Source organism: Hibiscus syriacus, unplaced genomic scaffold (genome assembly GCF_006381635.1).
Source record: "Hibiscus syriacus cultivar Baekdansim isolate YM2019G1 unplaced genomic scaffold, ASM638163v2 tig00113725_pilon, whole genome shotgun sequence".
In the NCBI taxonomy this organism is placed as follows: domain Eukaryota; kingdom Viridiplantae; phylum Streptophyta; class Magnoliopsida; order Malvales; family Malvaceae; genus Hibiscus; species Hibiscus syriacus.
The window spans coordinates 597,310-619,410 of NW_024063471.1; the positions used below are offsets into that span (position 1 = coordinate 597,310).

The 22,101-nt window shown below is 35.1% G+C and overlaps 1 long non-coding RNA gene across 1 annotated transcript; it reads left to right on the forward strand.

The window, feature by feature from the left end:
• The first annotated feature begins 691 nt into the window (after positions 1 to 691).
• LOC120187609 lies at positions 692 to 21,569 on the forward strand. Its single transcript, XR_005522320.1, has 3 exons — positions 692 to 723; positions 16,885 to 16,889; positions 21,457 to 21,569. It is a non-coding gene; the product is annotated as an uncharacterized LOC120187609 (long non-coding RNA).
• Positions 21,570 to 22,101: the final 532 nt, after the last annotated feature.

The window sequence follows — 22,101 nt, forward strand, 5'->3', positions numbered from 1 at the left end:
CATTGAATTTTTTTTTTACCAGAATTATGTCCCAATTAAGTGGGAGCAAGAGGTTTTTTTACCCAATAGGGAAAATAGTTTTATTAATTAACTTAATAGGCCATATTGAAGTTTATTTTTGAATCTACGACATTTGATATAGTGTTGAAGAAACTCATCACATCGAGGTGACGAGTGCTATTAGAAATTATATTTCATTCGATCGATTAATATTTAATTATTTTTCAAGGGCACATCATGTTGAGGTGACAAGTTTCATTAAAATATTTTTTTTTTAATTTTGAGTGTTTTTTTAAAAAAGAAAAAATAATGGAACTCATCATCACAAGGTGACGAGTTTCTTTGGTTTAAAATAAATAGTGGTTTATAGCTGTTGGCAAACCAACGCCATGATTTTTTGAATTGATGAAACTCATCGTATGGAAGTGACGAGTTCAACGATTTTGGCAAAATTTTCATTATAAATAGGAGTGTGATGAGTTGATAGAGTGTAAATGAGATTGAAATCATGCATTTGTGGGAAAAATATTGCAAAAAAATTCTAAATGACATATTTGGGTCTGATTACTCAGGATCAATGATTCAGATTATAGCTCGTCTTCAGACGACGAGTGGGTAAAGGAGGCAATAAAGTTGATACTTGGTCAACGTAAGGAAAGATGAAACTTGAAGAAGTGATAAAGAGATGAAAATCAAGAAGAAAAAGAAGAAAAAGAAAAAGAAGTATGAAGATTTATCTTTCCGACGTAGAAAACGACTTATAGAGAGGAATTAAAAAATGAAAAATAATTGTGTAGAAATTAAGAAGAAGAAGACAAAAAGTTATTTTTATGTTGATTTTTTTTAAAAAAATTAATTATATGTATGAATTGGTGTTTAGTTAAAAGTTATTTATGTGTAGTTTGCAATTATGTATGAAAAGTTAAAAATCTAGATGGATAATGATGTTCATAAATTATCTAAAAAAAGGTACAACAAAAACATAAGAATAGAATTACGAAGGTTTTATCGGCTCGCTCGATATTTAGGAAGATGTGGACAATGCTTCTTGTTGTGGCCTTCACCTCTGCAGTGGTCACAAAGTTTTGGCAGACCTTGCTCTCGTTTGTGCACATTTGTCTGCCCAACTTTACCCAATCGAAAGTGGAACAGATGTGGAAGCTCATTATATGACTGATCCAAATCATCATACATTAGTGTCATCACATTCATTTTTGCCATCCACGACTTGTAGTAAGACAAAATATAACCAAATGTATTCCAGATGGATACAATTATCATTGAAAATAAGATCCTTGTATTTTTCTCGACCAAAAGATTCATATGAGCATATAAAATTATCTAAGTGTTTGTGGTCTTGTGTCAATGAGCTCAATGTACAACTATGTTGTCCATAGAACCTTGTGACCTCCATAACATCTTTTACTGTAAGTATGAAACATGTATCCTTCACTTACAACCGACATTGTGTTTTATACACCTGACAAAATATGTCTTTCGATCATACTCCACCACATAGAATACTATATGAGTTTGATACACAACTTTTGACTACTAGTTGGTCATCTTGGTTAGTTTCAAATTGGGACCCAACTGCTAACTTCGTTGATCCGTTGTTAAGGTACGCTAGTAGGCTGTACATATATCTGACATATCAGGAATCTCAGCATTCCTAATGACATGTAGTTTGTGTCATGCATTACAATTGGATAATGATAGTGAGGCATTTGGGTTGAGGAATTTGGGGTTAAAGGGGTGTTACTGAATGGGCTCATCCCCTTGAAGCATTTTGCAATTCATGACCCCGTGAAACCACTACCTCCTAGACATCACTCTCATCAAAACCTTGTCCCTTTGAAGTAGACTCAACGATATAAAAATTATCAATTATTAGTGTGTCATTGTCTACTATCATTGGAACAAAAGTTTCATCATCTCCGCTAAACTCAACAAGGCTTTCACTGATCAACCAACAAGGTTATCATTTGTTGATGGTCTTACTTCTTCAATGACGAACAAACCGCTGATGAGGTAGGAATATCTGTAATATTTTGTTTAAGCGTATATCTCGATCATTGATTATTGAAAATTGATGTAGTTCAACTATCACATGAACATCGTCATCATCCTAAAGCTACATCATTCCATATGTGAGTGGAGTCTCTAAATTATGTGTCGATAACTCAAACATGAAACAAAAGCTCCAGTTTTCTTTTAATTTCTACTTCATGCGGTGATGAACATCTATAGGGAACATCATGTTTACGAGCATTTGTGACGTAAACACAACACCATCATCAATTTGTACTATTTAACCATTTGAATGGACAACTATGAAAATTTTTGGTCATCGCTTGAGAAAAGTTTCTGGTGGTTCAATGAAGTTGTAAAAGTAGAAGTTTTGTGAAGATTCACATAACATAAGCAAATTTAAAAGAAAAATGCTATCATCATGAACATTCAATTCGCTAACAGAAACTTTTAGTCATTTATCACTTCATTTCAGAAAAGCATCTTTTCTCGTACACCATTTAATACACAAGACAAAAAAAATAGTACCCAATTACTTACTTCAGAAACTTTTCAGTGATATACTTTATTTCCAAAAACTTTTAAACAAGATATCTTCAATGACCATTTATAAACAATGACAAAAACTTTTGAATGTCCAATTACTTCACTTTAGAAACTTTTCAGTGAGATATCACTTCATTTCAGAAACTTTTCAGTGATATATCACTTTATTTAAGAAAAATCATTGTAATATCTCAAATATCAGACCAGAGACTATCAAGAAGATTTGAAAATTTAAGATTAAATTGAATAAGTGGTAAAATGAGAAAAAATGATTGGAAATAGTGCTTAGACTAATTTGTATCAATAGATAAGTTAAGAGGGCACTTTGGTCTTTTAAGAGGAAAATGAATTTAAAAATAGAATAGGGATTTTAAATAGAAGAAAGAGGAAAATAAGGCATTCCTACACTTCTTCTTATTCTTCTTCAGTTGGTGCTCTCCTCTCTAGCATAAGGTAAATTTCTATTAGCTAGTGTTTTCTTTAAAATATGGGTTGCTTTGGTAACATCAAGTGATATATACATAAGGATTAGATGAGATTAAAATGAGGAGATAATGGAAATAATGAGATTTTAGAAAATGGGTTTTGAAATGATATGTTAATATATAAGTGTTTATTGATGTTTAATGGTAGATTTAACTTGTTAAAGAGAATGAGAGATTAGAAACATTGGACGAATTTAAAACAAGATAGAAATTGTGGTGTGATTCTTAGAATCAAATGATCTTGAGGGATACTAGATGTTTTGAGTATCTAAATGAGGAAAAGTTAGTATGTATAAGTATGAAGAGTTTGGTAGCATTTTGGGAGGTAATCATAACGAAATTTGACCTCATTTGTGTAATAATCGGTTAAAAATTGAAAAATCTGGCACATGTATCGTACTGATAGAACATTACCGATACTATAGGCTAAAATGGGATAAATCAGCTGCATAGTATCGATAATGATTCAATCATATCGATACCGAAGGGAAGATATCGATACCATTTTAAAATAGAATGCAATAATGGTATCGATACCATGGGAAGGTATCGGTACCCTAGTATGGTAGTATCAATACCATGGTAGGGTATCGATACTGTGGAACCAGAAATTGTATGAAAGGCTAAGATTGTTGTGGAAAGTTAATAATTAATATTTTTGAGTAATGTTTAAGTATAATTGTTAGGAAATAAAACAATTGATATTATACATGTATCTAATGGATATGAATAGATTGAAATCAAGTTCCTGAGTCAAGTAAAGCAAAAGACAAAGGTCAAGTTCCGGAGTAGTTATTTATGCGTTTTAGATATCAAAGCAAGGCAAGCCAGGTGAGTACATTTATTGTATGTAATCTATTTAAAGACAATATGCAATAAGTCTAATTAGAATGTTTAAATTTTAAAGTATGTTTTACTGTAGTTATTAAGTTTATTTAATGTATGGATAGAATATGAATGAGTTTTAGAGTATGAACTGCTCTAGAATGAATGAATAAAAGATAATGCATATGGGTGCATTATTACATGAAAGATGCCATAGCTGAAATGTATATGGGTGCATTATCGACATAAAAGAATAATGCATATGGGTGCATTATTGGCATGAAAGGATGCCATAGCTGAATGCAGTTGAGTGCATTATCGACATAAAAGAATAATGCATATGGATGCATTATTGAAAGGATGTCAAAGCTGAAATGCATATGGTGCATTATCGACATAGAAGTATGCTATACTTGAAATGCATAATGGTGTATTATAAACATGAATGAATAGTTCAACTGAGAAGGATTATAAAATCCTTAAAGAATATACAATTCAACGCGAATTCAATAATATGACATACTTATGTATACATAAAGGTTACTTTACAATATATGACTCATTAAGTATTTACTTAAAGTGTGTTTTACACACGTAGGTAACAACAGTGAATAATCAAGTAAGGAGTGCAGCCGTAGCAGCAGATATCATCCACTAAGGTTGACTTATCAGTAACATTAGGACAATAGAAATCATTTTGGAAAATTTTTTGGCATGCAATTAAATTTAACAAAATATTTTGTAATATGTATTAATGAACACTTATCTATTATGTTCAATTATGTGGAATTAAGTTTGCAACAAATTTTAAAAGGCTTTTCAAAATGAGTAAACATATTTTAAAGCGATGTGACATTTGTATTTGTATATGGAAACGATACGGTATATGGTATTATATTTATTGGTATCAGAGCTAGGTTTTAACCGATTCTCGGCAAAACTAGTTCTATTTTAAAATAGAAAAGGATGACATGCCAATAAGGTTGTCAATGTTATATATATGGTGTCATTAGAGGGTGATTGATAACACCCTTATTAATTTGTATTGTTATTATTATGTATGTTTTAATAGATGTCAGAATCCTCAAACTCGCGAAGAGTGCGGGAACAAGAAATGAAAGAAGGAACATGAAGTGAAAGTTATGAGCATACTAGTGCACAACCCTTCTCTCAAAATGCAAGTGCACCTGCACCTCAAGGGATTTCGGTGCCTGAGTTTGGAACTTTCATGCAAGCCATTGATACCATACTGACTCGTTTTCAACCTCCCATTGCTCCTTCAGTACCTAGAATTTTGATCCCAAAAGAGCTGAAGAGTTGGGAGCTCTAGAGTTCCGAGGAGATAAGGGTGAGGGTCCTATGAAGGCGATATGTGGTTAAATATGTAATGTTAATGCTCAAAAGTATACATGCTCAGATCCAAAAAATTGGGAGGAGCTGTATCTTTACTCAGAGGATCAGCTCAAGTATGGTGGTCAACCCTACGAGTATGCACCACCGGAATAAGTTACCTGACAATTGTTTTGGAAGAATTCAAGAACAAGTATGTGGGTAAACAGTTCAACGGCAATATTGTTGAAGTTCCTTAATTTAAAGCAAAGTAATGAGTCGTACATGAATTTGAGGCTGAGTACTACAAGTTAAGCCATTTTTGCCACTGAAGTCATTCCAAATGACAAGGCAAGATGATTGGTTCATAGAGTGTTTTAGACCAAAGCGAAAAAAGATATGTTGGCCTTGAACTTGTCGAGTCTACAAGAATTCATAACAGAGTCAAAACTATTGAAAGAGCTCAGGAGAAAACATTACGGCGGAGTAGAGTGTTTAAAAGGGGAAAAGAGTGAGATACCTTCCACTCCCCATCATGCGAAAAAGGCAAGGACTCAAGTTTTAGATATACTGATAGAGATAATTTTGCAGCATGATCACTTGTAAATGCATATGCTAAGGCAAGCAAATCTGTGCAAGTATACACAATCGATGCAAGTAATAGTAGTGAGTGAGTATCGTCTCTATAGGATTGAAGGGCTTTTAAAAGATTGCTACATCTAGGAATAGGTGTCACTAACTAATCCTAAGTATCTAAGTCTAATGATATAACAAGGAAAATATCAGACAAATGGTATGAACAAATGGAAATTAGTATGCCGAGGCAAGAAAATTGTAAAGTGAAGTGAGTAGAAAAGTTTTGTCGAGGCAAGAAAAATATGCAAAGGTAAACAAAATAAAAGTTGTCAAGGCTAAAGTTGTCAAAACTCTATAAATAAACTAGAAACCTCACACAATCAGACTTCTAACGGGGCACTTAGGTTGATTTTGCTATGGTGAGAAGTTATTTCATGCTAAGAATGATTTGGTATGCTATGCTTAGGTGCCCGACAGGATTACTGAGTATTCTTAGACGGTTACTATGGCAATACTAGTCGTGAGCTATAACCCTTGGTTTGTCAGAATGTGTTGTGGCAATACCCCTCATTGTGAACTATAGTCATTGTCTATCCTACTCATGCGTTTTCACTTTTAGTCGATTGAAACCCTCTCCTTATTTCTAAGGCAGACAGGTTAGAACATCACCATCCCGGATATATTCAATTGTTCACGTAGATCTATCTTAATTCTCTCAAATCTTAGAATCTATTTCTAGAAAATAGCAATCTCTCGAAAGATCTTACAAGGTCTATAAATATTTCGCCTTGGCACCAAGCAATCTCTCGAAGCTCTTATAGTATCAAGGCAAAATGTTAAAATGAACAAAACAACACTTAACAAAAACATACTTAATATTCATTAACGTAAAATAAAATATCATCCAAGCATTCCAAATACCAAATAAAACAGTTTATGGTGTGGTTAACATCATCCCAAAAATATTCATTAAGTACAATCCCTTAGAAAAAAAACATGAAAGAGGAAGAAAAACTCCTAGAACAGAGCTCTGTCGTGACATCAGACCACCATGACTGCTCCAATGCACCAGCTTCTCTTGAGGGCCTGGCCGCCGCCCCGATAAAGCCTGGCTATGGAGGGCATCAAGGATGGATGAGTGGGGGTGGTGGAAAAAAGGACGCCACAACCGCCTTTTTCCAAACCTAGGGTATTTTTTGTATACGATTCCTCCTTCTGCCTCCTCTTTTTGGCGGTTGTGACTGGATATTTATTGAGGGAATTTTCCTAGGGTTTACATAATTAAATATTCCCTAAATACCCGTGTTTTCTTATCCAAGCTATAGAAAGACGGCTGGCTGTTGTCAGAATCTTAGGGGCTTGCTTGGACATGAGGTCAATCAGACAGCTTGTGGTGACGTCAACAGTTCGTCAGATCCGCGTTAGACTTGCAAGATAAATCTGCCTTGGCAAGGAAAATCTATTCCTCACTGTCTTCGTCTTCTGTGTTTCATTGGCCCTAGAAAATTAATTTGTCTTGGCAAATAATATTTCCTCAGTCATTTCCTGATCATCACAATCAACAAACAATCTTTCTCATCCGTAGCATCAGTTTAATCAAATAAACTTTGCCTTGGTAAAACTTATCACATGAAAATGTCCTAAATGAAACTATATACAACTAAAATGCTATGTCAATGGCTTTTAGACAATCAATAACTTAAGTAAAAAGACCTCAAATATAGTCTTTTACGGAGTTATCAAGTAGCTTTACAAAAAGTAGATAATTCAGTCTTTTGCTGATAGCTTGAGTAGAGCTTCTAGGGAAAGGAATCCATGTCAAACCTGTGACAAATTGCACCGTGGAGTATGTAGATTTATCAGTGGATCTTGTTTTCTATGTGGAGATATGGGTAACTTTGCCTAAATGTCCTAAAAATATGGGGATAATTTGGCATTATCTGAAAGATCGGTGGTAGACTCAAATAGAAGCAATGAAGGGGTAGATCCATGGGACAAACAGATTCAATGCAGAGACAAGAGACTCAGGGAGTCGCTAATTTACAACATTAAGACTAATGAGGATTGGGACGACCCTGAAATCATAACAAGTATTTTCATCTTTTTATGAACATGTATTTGTTTTAGTCGACCCTGGTTCTACACATTCATACATTAGTACAAAGTTGGTTAGAGCTACAAGAATTCCTTTAGAACCAATTGTGAGTGAGATGATAGCGGTAAATCCTATGGGTCACGGTGTGAGAGTAGCTAGATTATGTAGAAAATGCTCTATAAAGATCCAGGGGATTATGTTTTTGGCAAACTTAATGGAATTGCCCTTCGATGAATTTGAAATTATTCTAGGCATGGATTGGGTGTCTTCACATTATGGATGGGTCGATTGTCATAAGAACAATTATTTTTAAAGAAGGCCAAAGGTTCAGAAATTAAAGTAATCGACGAAAGATCGAAATCACCATCAAATGTGATATCAGCCATGACTGCGAAGAAGATGATGTCAAAAGGATGTATAAATTTCTAGCCAATGTGATAGATACTCGAATTCTGGAAGTTAGAATAAATGATATTCCCACGGTTAGAGAATTTTTGGATGTTTTTCCTAAGGATTTACTGAGATTGCCTCTAGATTGTGAGATAGAATTCAGGATTGAGATTTATCGGGTACCAAACCTGTTTCTATGGCTCTGTATAGAATGGCTCGACTGAATTGAGAGAATTAAAAGCCCAATTGCAATAATTACTCAATAAGGGGTTTGTAAGACCTAGTGTTTCTCTGTGGGGAACACCTGTACTGTTTGTGGAAAAGAAGGACGTGTCTATGCAATTATATATCGATTACCGTTAGTTAAATAAAGTCACAATAAAGAAAAAGTATCATCTTCCGAGGATTAACGATCTATTAGACCAATTGAAAGGAACATCAGTGTTTCTAAGATAGACTTAAGGTCGGGTACCATCAGTTGAAGATCAAAGAGGATGATATTTCAAAGATAACTTTTCGAACTCGGTATGGGCATTATGAATTTGTAGTTATGCCATTTGGTTGACTAATGCACCTGCATCATTCATGGACTTGATGAACCGAATATTTTAACCGTATTTGGATCAATTTGTGTGATATTTAAAGATTATACTTGGTATATTCCAAGTCAAGAGAAGAACATGATGTCCATCTTCGAGTAGTTCTCCAAACACTACGCGAGAGAAGTTGTATGCCAAATTATCAAAGTGTGGATTTTGGTTAGCCGAAGTTACTTTCCTTGGTCATATAGTCTCCATAGAAAGATACGAGTAGATCCAAGAAAGATCCAAGCTATAGTAGATTGGCAATCTCCAAAGAATGTTTCTGAGGTTCGAAGTTTCTTAGGACTTGCCAATTATTATAGATGGTTTGTGAAGAACTTCTCAATGTTATCTTTGCTGCTAACTAAATTATTACGAAAGGATATGCCATTTTTCTGGAAAGATAAATGCTAAGAAAGTTTTGAAGGGCTCAAGAGAATATTAACAGAGGGCTCTGTAGTACAACCTGAGTCAAGAAAAGACTATGTTATGTTTAGTGATGCATCATGGACTGGGGTGTGTGCTGATGCAAGTTGGAAAGTTTATGGCTTATGCTTCAAGATAGTTGAAGAATCATGAGAAAAATATCCAACGCACGATTGGAATTGACAGCAGTTGTGTTTGCATTGAAAATCTGGTGTCATTATCTGTATGGGGAACGGTGCCGTATCTATACTGTTCACAAGAGTTTAAAGTATTTATTGACTCAGAGAGAGTTGAACTTGAGGCAAATAAGGTGGATTAAGATTTTAAAGGATTATGATATAATTATTATCATCCTTGAAAGGAGAATGTGGTAGTAGATGCACTAAGCCGAAAGATTTTACATCTTTACGGGCTTTGGATGCGTATATGTTATTAAAGGAAGATGATGCTTTAATTTCTTAGCTTAAGTTAAATCTGATGTTCTTGGATTAGATTAAAGAGCTACAAAGTCAAGATGAGAAATGTTTGGCGAGAATCACAAGTAAAAAAAAAGAGACCAAAGACTTCAAAGTAAGATGATGAATGTCTATATTATATATGAAGACTTTGCATTCCTGATATGATGATTTGAAGAAAGATGTTCTTTATGAAGCATTATAGTCCTTTGATGATGTATCCCAGAGGTAATAAGTTGTATCAGGATTTAAAAAGTCGTTATTGATGGTTTGGTATGAAAAGAGCTATATCGGAGTTTATGGTGAAATGTTTGACATGTCAGCAAGTGAAAGCTGAACATCAAGTACCCTTGGATTACTTCAACCGATATCCATTCTAGAGTGCGTGGAACGAGTTACCATGAATTTTGTTTTTGGGTTACCTTATCGCCTGGTAAAAAGGATTCCATATGGGTTATGTAGACCAATTAACCAAGAAGTTCATTTATTCCAGTTCGTGAGATTACTCGATGGATAAGTATGTGGAGTTATACATAAAGAAATGTTAGACTGCATGGAGTGCCTATATCAATAGTGTCCGATCGAGACCAAGGTTTACTTCAAGGTTTTGGAAGTCGCTGCTTGAGGCATTGGGTACTCGATTGAACTTTAGCATAACTTTTCATCCACAGGGATGGGCAGTCAGAGCGAGTCATCCAAATACTTAAGGATATGCTAAGTTACGTGTGATGAGTTTAAACGATCATGTGAAAGACCCTTAAGATGGCCCCGTATTAAGAATGCTAAGGTACCTTTAGCCGAATTTGTATAATAACAGTTACCAGTCAAGTATTAAGAGGCCCCATATGAAGCATATGGGAAAGTGACGTTACACCATTAATTATTTTGAATTGAAAGACCGAGACATAATTGGGCGGGGTGATTAAAGAGATGGATGAGAATGTAAGATTATTTAAGAAATCTCAAGTAGCCTCGATGGCAAAATCTTATGCTGATTTGAAAAGAAATCGAATTTCACGTAGGAGATAAAGTGTTCTTAAAGGTGTCACCTTAGAAGAAAGTCTTGAGATATGGGCGTAAGGGAAAGTTGAGTCTGAGATTTATTGGACCTTATAAATTTTCGAAAACAGTCAGAGCAGTAGCATATCAGCTAGTTTCGCCTCCAGATATGGACAAATCCATACTATTTTCCATGCATCTATGCTCAGAAGATATCGATCCAATCCATCCCACATTATTAACCCAGAGGAAATAGAGGTCCGAACGGATTTAACTTATGAAGTAGAACCAGTGCGGATATTGGCTAGAGAAATCAAAGAATTGCGCAACAAAAAGATTCATTTAGTTAAAGTACTCTGGCAAAATTATAAGGTGGAAGAGGTTACTTGGGAAAGAAAGGAGGACATGAGAATGCAGTTTCCATACCATTTTGCTTCAGGTATTTATCTAAATTCGAGGACGAATTTTCTTAAGGGGGAGAATTATAATATCTCAAATATCATACTAGGAACTATATCAAAAAGATTTGAAAATTTAAGATTAAATTGAATAAGTGGTAAAAGATGAGAAAATGGATTTGGAATAGTGTTTAGACTAATTTGTATCAATAGATAAGTTAATAGGGCACTTTGGTCATTTAGGAGGAAAATGAATTTAAAAATAGATTAGGGATTTTAAATAAGAAGAAAGAGGAAAGTAAGGCATTCCTACACTTCTTATTCTTCTTCACGTTGGTGTGCTCTCCTCTCTAGCATAAGGTAATTTCCATTAGCTAGTGTTTCCTTTAAATTATGGGCTGCTTTGGTAACATTAAGTGATATATATGCATAAGGAAGAATTAGATGTGATTAAATGAGAAGATAAGGGAAATAATGGAGAATTTAGAAAATGTTTTGAAATGATATGTTAATATGAGTGTTTATTGATGTTTATTGGTAGATTGACTTGTTAAAAAGATGAATGAGAGATTAGAAACATTGGATGAGTTTAAAAACAAGATAGGGTTTGATTCTTAGAATCAAATGATCTTGAGGGATACTAGATGTTTTAAGTATCTAAATGAGGGAAAGTTAGTATGTATAAGTAATGAAGAGTTTGGTAGCATTTTGGGAGGTAACCATAACGAAATTTGACCTCATTTATATAATAATCGGGTTAAAAACTGGAAAAATCTAGGCACGGATATTGTTACTGATAGAACAGTATCGATACTATAGGCTAAAATGGGATTAATCAGCTGCATAGTATCGATAGTGATTCAATCAATATTGATACTGAAGGGGGAGTATCAATACTGAAGAGAATGTATCGATACCATTTTAAAACAAAATGCAAAAATGGTATCGATACCATGAGAAGGTATCTGTACCCTAGTATGGTGTATCGATACCATGGTAGGGGTATCGATACTGTGGAACCAGAAATTGTATGAAAGGCTAAGATTGTTGTGGAAAAGTTAATAATAAGTATTTTTTAGTAATGTTTAAATATAATTGTTAGGAAATATACTAACAATTGATATTATACATGTATCTAATGGATATGGAATATATCGAAATCAAGTTCCTGAGTCAAGTAAAACAAAAGGCAAAGGCCAAGTTCCGGAGTAGCTGTTTGTGTGTTTTAGATATCAAAGCAAGGAAAGCCAGGTGAGCACATTTATTGTATGTAATCTATTTAAAGACAATATGAAATAAGTCTAATTAGAATGTTTAAATTTTAAAGTATGTTTTATAGTAGTTATTAAGTTTTATTTAATGTATGAAAAGAATATTATGAATGAGTTTTAGAGTATGAATTGCTCTATAACGAATGAATAAAAGAATAATACATATGGGTGCATTATTGGCATGAAAGGATTACATAGCTGAAATGTATACAGGTGCATTATCGGCATATAAGAATAATGCATATGGGTGCATTATTGGCATGAAAGGATTCCATAGTTGAAATGCATATGGGTGCATTATCGACATAAAATAATAATGCATATGGGTGCATTATTGGCATGAAAGGATGCCATGGCTGAAATGAATATGGGTGCATTATCGACATAAAAATATGCTATACTTGGTGTATTATAAACATGAATGGAATATAGTTCAACTGAGAAATAAAATCCCTAAAGAATATACAATTCGACGTGAATTCAATAATATGACATACTTATGTATACATAAATGTTACTTTACAATATTATGACTCACTAAGTATTTACTTAACGTTTGTGTTTTCACGATTAGGTAACAGCTAAGAATAATCAAGTAAGGAGTGAAACCGTAGCAACATATATCTTCCACTAAGATTGACTCACCAGTAACATTAGGACAATATAAATCATTTTGGAAAATTATCTGGCATGCAATTAAATTTAACAAAATATTTTGTAATATGTATTAATGAATACTTATCTATTATGTTCAATTATGTGGAATTAAGTTTGCAAAAAATTTTAAAGGTTTTTCAAAATGAGTAAACATATTTTAAAGTGATGTGATATTTGTATTCGTATACGGAAACATATACGGTATATGGGTGTTACAATCATTTTTTGATACACCAATTAATACACAATGACAAAAACTTTTCAGTGCATAATCACTTCACTTTAGAAACTTTTGAGTGATATATCACTTAATTTCAGTGTTATATAAGACAAAGACTGATATAAACATATTTTTATATGTTTTTATTTAATATTATGTTGTTTTTCATAAACCTTTTTTTGTTATATCATCTCATCCTACAGGATATGTTTCTTGAGGGCTTATAAATATGTGTGAGGTGAAAGCTATTTTACTCATTTGAAGCAAAAAACATCTTAAATTTTTTTTGAGTCTTTCACTTCCAAAGCTTGACTTTTTTTCCTAACATAGTTACTATTCATGCAACTGTTTTTTATGATTGCAAATCTTTAAGCATGTATTTAAAAAACATTAAACTAAACGAGTTTAAGTTGGAAATAGAAAGAAGGGTTCAACTTGGAAGCAATAGAAGAATATATTCATTATATTATAAATTATCACTATTATGCACGAGGTTTCATTTAAGCGATGATGTTGACCTTACTGGTATGGTTGAGACATATTACTATCATTTTATATCTAATGTCGATTTGTTTGTAGAGTTCTCTATTGTCGACCTTGCTCGTATGGTGAGTTGTTTCTAGCTCGAATATCCCACCAATTAAGAATAATGATGAAGATAGAGATAGATTATGGAGACCTCAAAGTATGGTTCCAATTCATACGTGAACGACAACAAGAAAAATTATGGAGAATTGAATAAGTGAATATTACCTTTGACGAGTCTACTGATTATGAGGACTAAAACACTTAAAGAATAGTCGTATATTTATGATTGTATTTACTGTTTAAAGTGTGTAAGATTTGTTATTTATCTTGGCGTAATGTGTTAAGTTTGGTATTTTATCTTTTTAATGCAACGTTTATGCTTCGTTGTTTTTATCTCCTAAATGCAATGTTTTCTGGTTTGGGATTAATGTAATGTTTTTATAAACAAAATCTATTATAACCTCCTTAATTTTTTTAGTAATATATAACTTCATTTCAGTGGCCAATCACACTATTTAATGCTTTGTACTAAAAAACCTCACAATGATATACGAAACTTGTCACATCAGCATGACGTTGATTTATTTTTTATCTTCGTATTTTAAAAATACACTTCATATTAGAAAAAATATTATTTTATAGACTCGTCACTTCGACAGGACGATTCCAAGAAAAAAAAAAAAAATTCAATCAAATAAATCGATCGAATAAAATATATTTTCCATTGGAAGTCATCACCTCAATGTGACGAGATCCAGAAATACTATAACAAGTGTCGTAAACCCCAAAATAATTTTTTACATGCCCTCGAGCTAATTATTTTCTCCTTTTACTGTATTGGGTCAATTTTGCCGGAGCAAGATGCTATGACGCAATATGGAATGATCCCATGCTACTCTCTTTGTGGATTGGAAAATGGTGGCGCCATTTGACCTCAAATTGGAGAACATTTCTTGGAATTATAGGTTTAATTCTTGGCTTGATAATAAGGTTCCGCTAGAGCAGAGTTTAGTAGCAGTAAACCCGAATCATAACCTAGTGGCAGCCAGCCTAGGTTCTAGATTCCGGTGAGATTGGAATTCTCTCATCACGTCTTCACGGTAGAGGTCTTAAGAAAGATTGCAGCTTTTTCGTCTCCAAAATTCAAGCAAATGTGTACCATGATCCATCAACATGAAGCTTCCCATCTTACCTGTTCCCATAATTTCAGGTCGACGTGCCATTCCGTACTTGCTTTGTTATTCTAATTATTAACAAATTGTTAGGTATGGCTCATAAATATACCAGTAAAGAGGACAGGAGATGGAGCGGAGTGAGCGAAGCGAACATCAACTGTCCTTACAAAGAAAGTCTCGTGGGGTTACAAATTATGTGGGTTGGGGGTGCGGGGGCGTAGCCCTCGCGGTACGGTACAGGGTTGATTTTGTAATTATGTACCAGGGTTTTCTATTATAAATAGAGATGTAACCTAGACCTAAAATATCATTGAACAAAATTTGAAGTCGCGAAATTCGATGGTCAGGGTAACTTCGGATTATGGCAAACGAGGGTGAAGGATCTATTGGCGTAGCAAGGGATCTTGAAGGCTTTGCGACCTACAAAGCCGACGTCGATGGATGAGGAAGATTGGGAAGAATTGCAGCAGCGAGCGGCAGGAACCATACGATTATGCTTGGCGGACGAGGTCATGTATCACGTCATGCATCTATCGTCTCCAGACGAAATTTGAAGGAAGTTGGAAAGTCAGTTTATGTCCAAATCCTTAACGACAAAACTGTATCTGAAGCAGCGGCTGTATGGGCTGAAGATGCAGGACGATCACGATTTGGCGCAACACGTGAATGTCTTCAATCAAATCGTTTCTGATCTGGCTCGGCTTGATGTGAAAATTGAGGATGAAGACAGAGCGATGATTCTGTGTTCGTTGCCTTCCTCTTACGAACACATGGTGACTACTCTTACATATGGGAAAGAGACTATCAACGTTGAGGAGATTACTGCAGCCTTGTTGGCTCACAACCAGCGGAAGCAGAATGCAGGGGAAAGCTCTCAAGCCGATAGCTTATATGTCAAGGGTAATTGAGATCGTGGACGGAAGCCAGAGAAGGCAGGGTCCGGGAAGCGGAATTCCAGATCCAAATCCAGGGATAAGAAGACGATTCACTGTTACAAGTGCAAGGAGGCGGGACATATGAAGCGAGACTGTCCGAAGTTGAAAAAGCAGACTGATGAGAAAGCGTGATGGCTCATCCAAGTCTGTGAACGTGGTCGAGGATGATACTTCTGATTGCAGTGAGGGTGATATGCTTTCTATTTCAACGACACAATTGACGGATGCTTGGATTCTTGATTCTGGATGTTCTTATCACATCACGCCAAATAGGGAATGGTTTTCGACATACAGGCCGGTTAATTCTGGTTCGGTTTATTTGGGTGATGATCGATGTTGCAATATTGTTGGTATTGGTGATGTCAGAATTAAGATGCACGATGGCTCCGTTCGGACGTTGAGTGGTGTTCGACATATCCCAGACTTGAAGAAGAATTGATTTCCTTGGGCACTTTGCACAAGAATTGTTTTATCCCTAAGGCTGACGAGGATAGGGAAACCATTCGGATTGTTAAAGGAGCATTGACTGTGATGAAAGGCAAGATGACTGCAGGGAATATCTACAGATTGTTAGGGAGTACCGTTGCAGGTGGAGTTCACTCTGTTGAGTCCTGTGATGATACGACAAAATTGTGGCATATGCGCCTTGCTCATCTTAGTGAACGTGGGTATGGCAGAATTACACAAGAGAAACTTGTTGCATGGTGTCAAAAGCTGTAAGCTCGATTTTTGCAAGTATTGTGTTCTTGGTAAACAGACTAAAGTCCGTTTCAAGACTGCGAAGCACACAACTCAAGGGATTCTTGATTATGTGCATTCTGATGTATGGGGGCCTTCCACGACATCGTCTTTGGGTGGATCTAGGTACTATGTTACTTTTATTGATGATTTTTCACGGAAAGTTTGGGTGTATTTTTTGAAACAGAAATCTGAAGTTTTTGAGAAGTTCAAGCTGTGGAAAGCTGAGGTAGAAAACCAAACAGGACGAAAAATCAAGTGTTTGCGGTCTGACAATGGTACGGAGTACACAGATTCACAGTTCCTACAATTCTGTAAGGAGCATGGGATTCAGAGGCATTTTACAGTGCGCAAGACACCACAACAGAATGGTGTTGCGGAACGAATGAACAGGTCGTTGAATGAAAGAGCCAGATGTTTGCGGTTGAATGCGGGGCTTTTTGGTAACTTACGGATTTTTGGTTGTCCTGCTTATGTGCATGTACCTGCTGATGAGAGATCCAAACTTGATGCAAAATCGAAGGAGTGCATTTTTCTGGGTTACAAGAAAGGTGTCAAAGGATTCAAGTTCTGGGATCCAGTTGCGAAGAAAGTTGTGATTAGTAGAGATGTCGTTTTTGATGAACAGTCTATGTTGCAGAAGAAGCAAGACACGACAGTGGTAGATTTCGAGCAGTTTCCAGTTGAGAAACCAGAAACTTCTCAACCGACTTCTGGTGGTTCCACTACGGATGATTTGCAGGATTATAGTCTCGCCAGAGACAGGGTGAGATGGACGAATATAAAGCCTCCGAACAGATTGGGTTTTGAAGACTTGGTATCTTTTGCACTTACTGTTAGCAGTGATGATCCAGTTACTTTTCATGATGCCGTTACTAGTCAGGAAAACGACAAGTGGATGGCAGCCATGGTTGAGGAGATGGAGTCTTTGAATCACAATCGCACATGGGAGTTAGTTCCCCTTCCTGAGGGTAAGAAGCCGATTGGTTGCAAATGGGTGTATAAGAAGAAACCAGCAGTAACAGAAAAAGAGGGGGAGAAGTTCAAGGCTCGTTTGGTAGCGAAGGGTTTTTCACAGTAGAAAGGAGTTGATTATGATGAAATCTTTTCTCCTGTGGTCAGGCACACTTCAATCCGAGCAGTACTTGCATTGGTGGCTAGTTGGGATTGCATTTAGAGCAGATGGATGTTAAAACTGCTTTTTTGCATGGTGATTTAGAGGAGCAGATCTACATGCGGCAACCTGAAGGTTTCACTCAACCTGGAAACGAGCATTAGTTTGCAGATTGAAGAAATCTTTGTACGGGTTAAAACAGTCTCCGAGACGTTGTATAAACGGTTTGACTCCTATATGATCAAGATTGGCTACAACCGATGTGAGTATTGTTGTGTCTATGTTAAGAGCCTTGATGATGGTTCTTTTATTTTTCTATTACTGTATGTTGATGATGTTGATTGCTGCGAAGAACATGGATGATGTTATCGGTTTGAAAACTTTATTGAGTCAGGAATTTGATATGAAAGATTTAGGTGCTGCAAAGAAAATTCTTGGAATGGAAATTTGCAGGACAGAGACTCAAGGAAACTGCGGCTATCTCAACGGGGTTATGTTGAGAAAATGCTAGAAAGGTTTGCGATGAGCAGCGCGAAACCATTAGCACTCCATTGGCGAATCACTTTAAGCTCTCATCAGAACAGTGCCCTAAGACAGATAAGGAAGCTGAAAATATGGCAAAGGTTCCGTATTCTAATGCTGTTGGCTGCTTGATGTATGCGATGGTATGTACTCGTCCTGATTTAGCTCATGCTGTTAGTCAAGTTTGTAAGTACATGTCTAAACCTGGTAAGCAACATTGGGATCAGTCAAGTGGATCTTTCGGTACTTAAAGGGTACTGTGGGACATGGAATTGTTTTTGGGTCAGCGGATAATCCTTTGGTTGTAGGATATGTGGATTCAGATTATGCAGGTGACTTGGATAATAGAAGATCTACGACAGGGTATGTGTTTACTCTTGGTGGAGGGCCTATTTGCTGGAAGTCTACTGTTCAATCTGTCGTGGCACTATCTACAACTGAAGCTGAATACATGGCAGCGGCTGAAGCTGCAAAAGAAGCTTTATGGCTTACTGGTTTAGTGAAGGAGTTGGGTATTCAACAAGGTGGAGTTCAGTTGCTTTGTGCTAATCAAAGTGCTATTCACTTGGCTAAGAATCAGGTGTATCGTGCTAGAACTAAACATATTGATGTAAGGTTTCACAAGATCAGAGAGTTGGTTGCATCTGGAGGTTTTGTTTCAGAAGGTACTGATGAGAATGCCGCTGATATGTTCACCAAGCCAGTTACGACAGACAAGTTCAAGCATTGCTTGGACTTGTTGAATGTTTTCGAGTTGTTAAAGAAGCAAGGTAACCCAACCCACATTGAAGTTTCCAAGGGGCAGGATATTCGCCAAGGTGGAGATTTGTTAGGTATGGCTCATAAATATACCAGTAAAGAGGACAGGAGATGGAGTGGAGTGAGCGAAGCGAACATCAACTGTCCTTACAAAGAAAGTCTCGTTGTGGGGTTACAAATTATATGTGGGTTGGGGGTGCGGGGGCGTAGCCCCCGCGGTACGGTACAGGGTTGATTTTGTAATTATGTACCAGGGTTTTCTATTATAAATAGAGATGTAACCTAGACCTAAAATATCATTGAATAAAATTCTAGCGCCGCTTAGGCACCGAGGACGTAAGCACATTGTCGAACCTCGTAAAATTCTCGTGTTCTTTCGTTTTCTTTACTCGTTTTCGTCAACACAAATCCTTTTTAATATTCAATTGAGTTAGGCAATTTTGTAACATATGTCAAACGTGATAATATACAAAGAACTAATTTTTTTTTAACAATTTAGAGTGATTATCAGATAAAATTTGTTTATAATTTTTTAAAGATAAACTACACCAAATGTCATTGAACTTTTAATTTTACTAATTATAACACTAAACTTTGATTTTCGTTTCAATTGTACCATTAGACCGTTAAATCATTAACAACCATCAGTCACATCATCATGTCGTTAATGATTTAACGATTCAGTGGTATAATTGAAACAAAAATCAAAATTCAGTGCTATAATTGGCAAAAAAGAAAGTTTAGTGGCATAGACAATACAATGCCCAAGTTCAATGGTATATGATGTAGTTTACTTTTCTTTTAATCATTGATAACATGCGCATCCTATATTCGCAATTGCTCAAATTTAGAGAACAAAGTTCTTTTTAACTATTTAGGTTACTCAACGTTTTCGAACACCGAAATTCTTAGTTGCATGGGTTTGGTTTAAAATATTCTTTAGGTTTATCTTATCTTCCTCAAATTGTTTTCTTTTTCTTCTGTTCAATAAAAGTCATTCATAAAAAACTCTGCTTCTTCTTCAATTCCACATCGAATGGACGACCCTAAATAAGTGGGGCGAAGAAGGCGTGCCCAACTCTAGGCTATTTCAATACCAAAGGCAAGATGGTTTGGATTTGAACGGCAGCCATTGGAGTTTACTTTCCTAATGCATTGAAAGTCGATCTAAATGCTGGCTTTTATTGACAATCTAAAGTCAAAAACCCCATTAAAAAACAAGGATAAACTACGTATAGAGTCATCTATTTATTTTTACAGTTTCATTTTGGTCACTTAATTTTATATTTTCAGAATCATATATAACATTACATTTTAATTCAATTTGGTCACCCGTTGTTAGTGCTGAGCAACGAAACTTAGAAAACCGAAAAAATCTATTTGAACCAAATTATATGATTTGATTTGATTTGGTTTAAGTTTTATAATTTGTGGTTTGATTCAGTTTTAAAAAATAATTATACAATTCAGTTCGATTTCATTTTTTTATATGAAATTGTTTTAATCGAACTAAAAAGATAAAAGAAAATAAGTATCCAAAGCAAATTTATTTTAAATTTATTATAAGACAAATTTAAATAAATAAAATCTTAAAACTAATAATATTTTTTATGAATTTAAATGTATATATTTGCATTCGATTTAAACTTTAAATTTATTTTTTTAGAGGTTGAGTTTAAAAAATAGTATTAACTCAAAAATGATAAAATTGAATACAATTGAGCCGAACTAAATCGAACAAAAAACTGTGGTTTTTATGTCATTCGGTTTCAGTTTCGATTTTAAGTTTTAAAAACTCACAAAGTGGTATTCGATCCATATTTTATTAAAAAATCTAACTGAGCCAAATACACATGTATCCGTAGTTAAAAAAATTAACGATGTTATTGACGTGTCATCATAAGATAATGTCATATCATCATTAAATTTTTTAAAAAAAATTTGACACGTGGTAATTCTATTTGATGTTCAACGTAGACTAATTAAAACGGAATCGAAACATAACGGTATGTATGATTTAAAAAAAAAAAGGTGAGCAAAACAAAAGTACAGGAATATATGGGCAGCTAATTTACCCAAAAGACAAACAGAGTCTAGAGAGGCAGGTAGCCCTATGCCATCCGAGTTTGCAAAGATAAACGTGAAAACAGAACCAGATCGTCTCCAACATTTGATTATATAATTCATAACAAATTGAATTCATTTCAACAAAGTGTACATCCTTCTGCATTTTTTCAATATTAAAACGAATACCAGTAGAAATTTTCAACAAACAAATCTTCAATACTACAGTATATATCTATGAATCCCAAAAATCTTAAAAGAGAAAAGCCCTGTTTTTACCAGAACAAACCCTTTTCTGCAGACAATCCTAACACCTATATCAAAGAAAAACTTTAAGACTACAGAAGAAGGAACAGTTTACTCAGTTTCGAGTAGATCGACGACAGAATTGTGCCTTTTAGAGGGACCAGAAGATGGTATAGGGATCCCTTTGGGGAAGAAGTTGAACATATGCCCTTGGTATACAAAACCCATCTCGTACTTTCTCGGGAAATTGGCCATTGAAACTCTGTCGTCGATCACCATGGTTTGCCAGGCCGGCTGGCCAAACTAGAACCAGCAACAAGTATAATTAGGAAGACAACGTATATTATCTTCGAAGCCATTTGAAGATGAAGAGAAAAACAAAAGCTTTGATCTTTGGGAAGTGATAGTAGGGTTTTAGGAGTTTTAAAGGGTTTTTTTTCACTGGGAAAAGGAGACAAGTTAGTGTATAAGAGGTGAAGATTTATTTTTTTTACATAATGATTTATAGTTCATTATACGGTGGATGGATGGAGGAGTCAAAGATAGCAAAAGAAGGTGGCAAATGAGAAAGCAAAGTGTAGGAAACTGGGAAGAGCACGCTAAGAGACTGGAAATTTGATATAAGATTTGTCAACGCTTTGGAAACAATTAGGGAAAACTGTATTTAGTCACCCACTTACTCTCGCACTTCTATTTTGACCACTCAATTCATTATTAAAAAATTAATTTGATGATG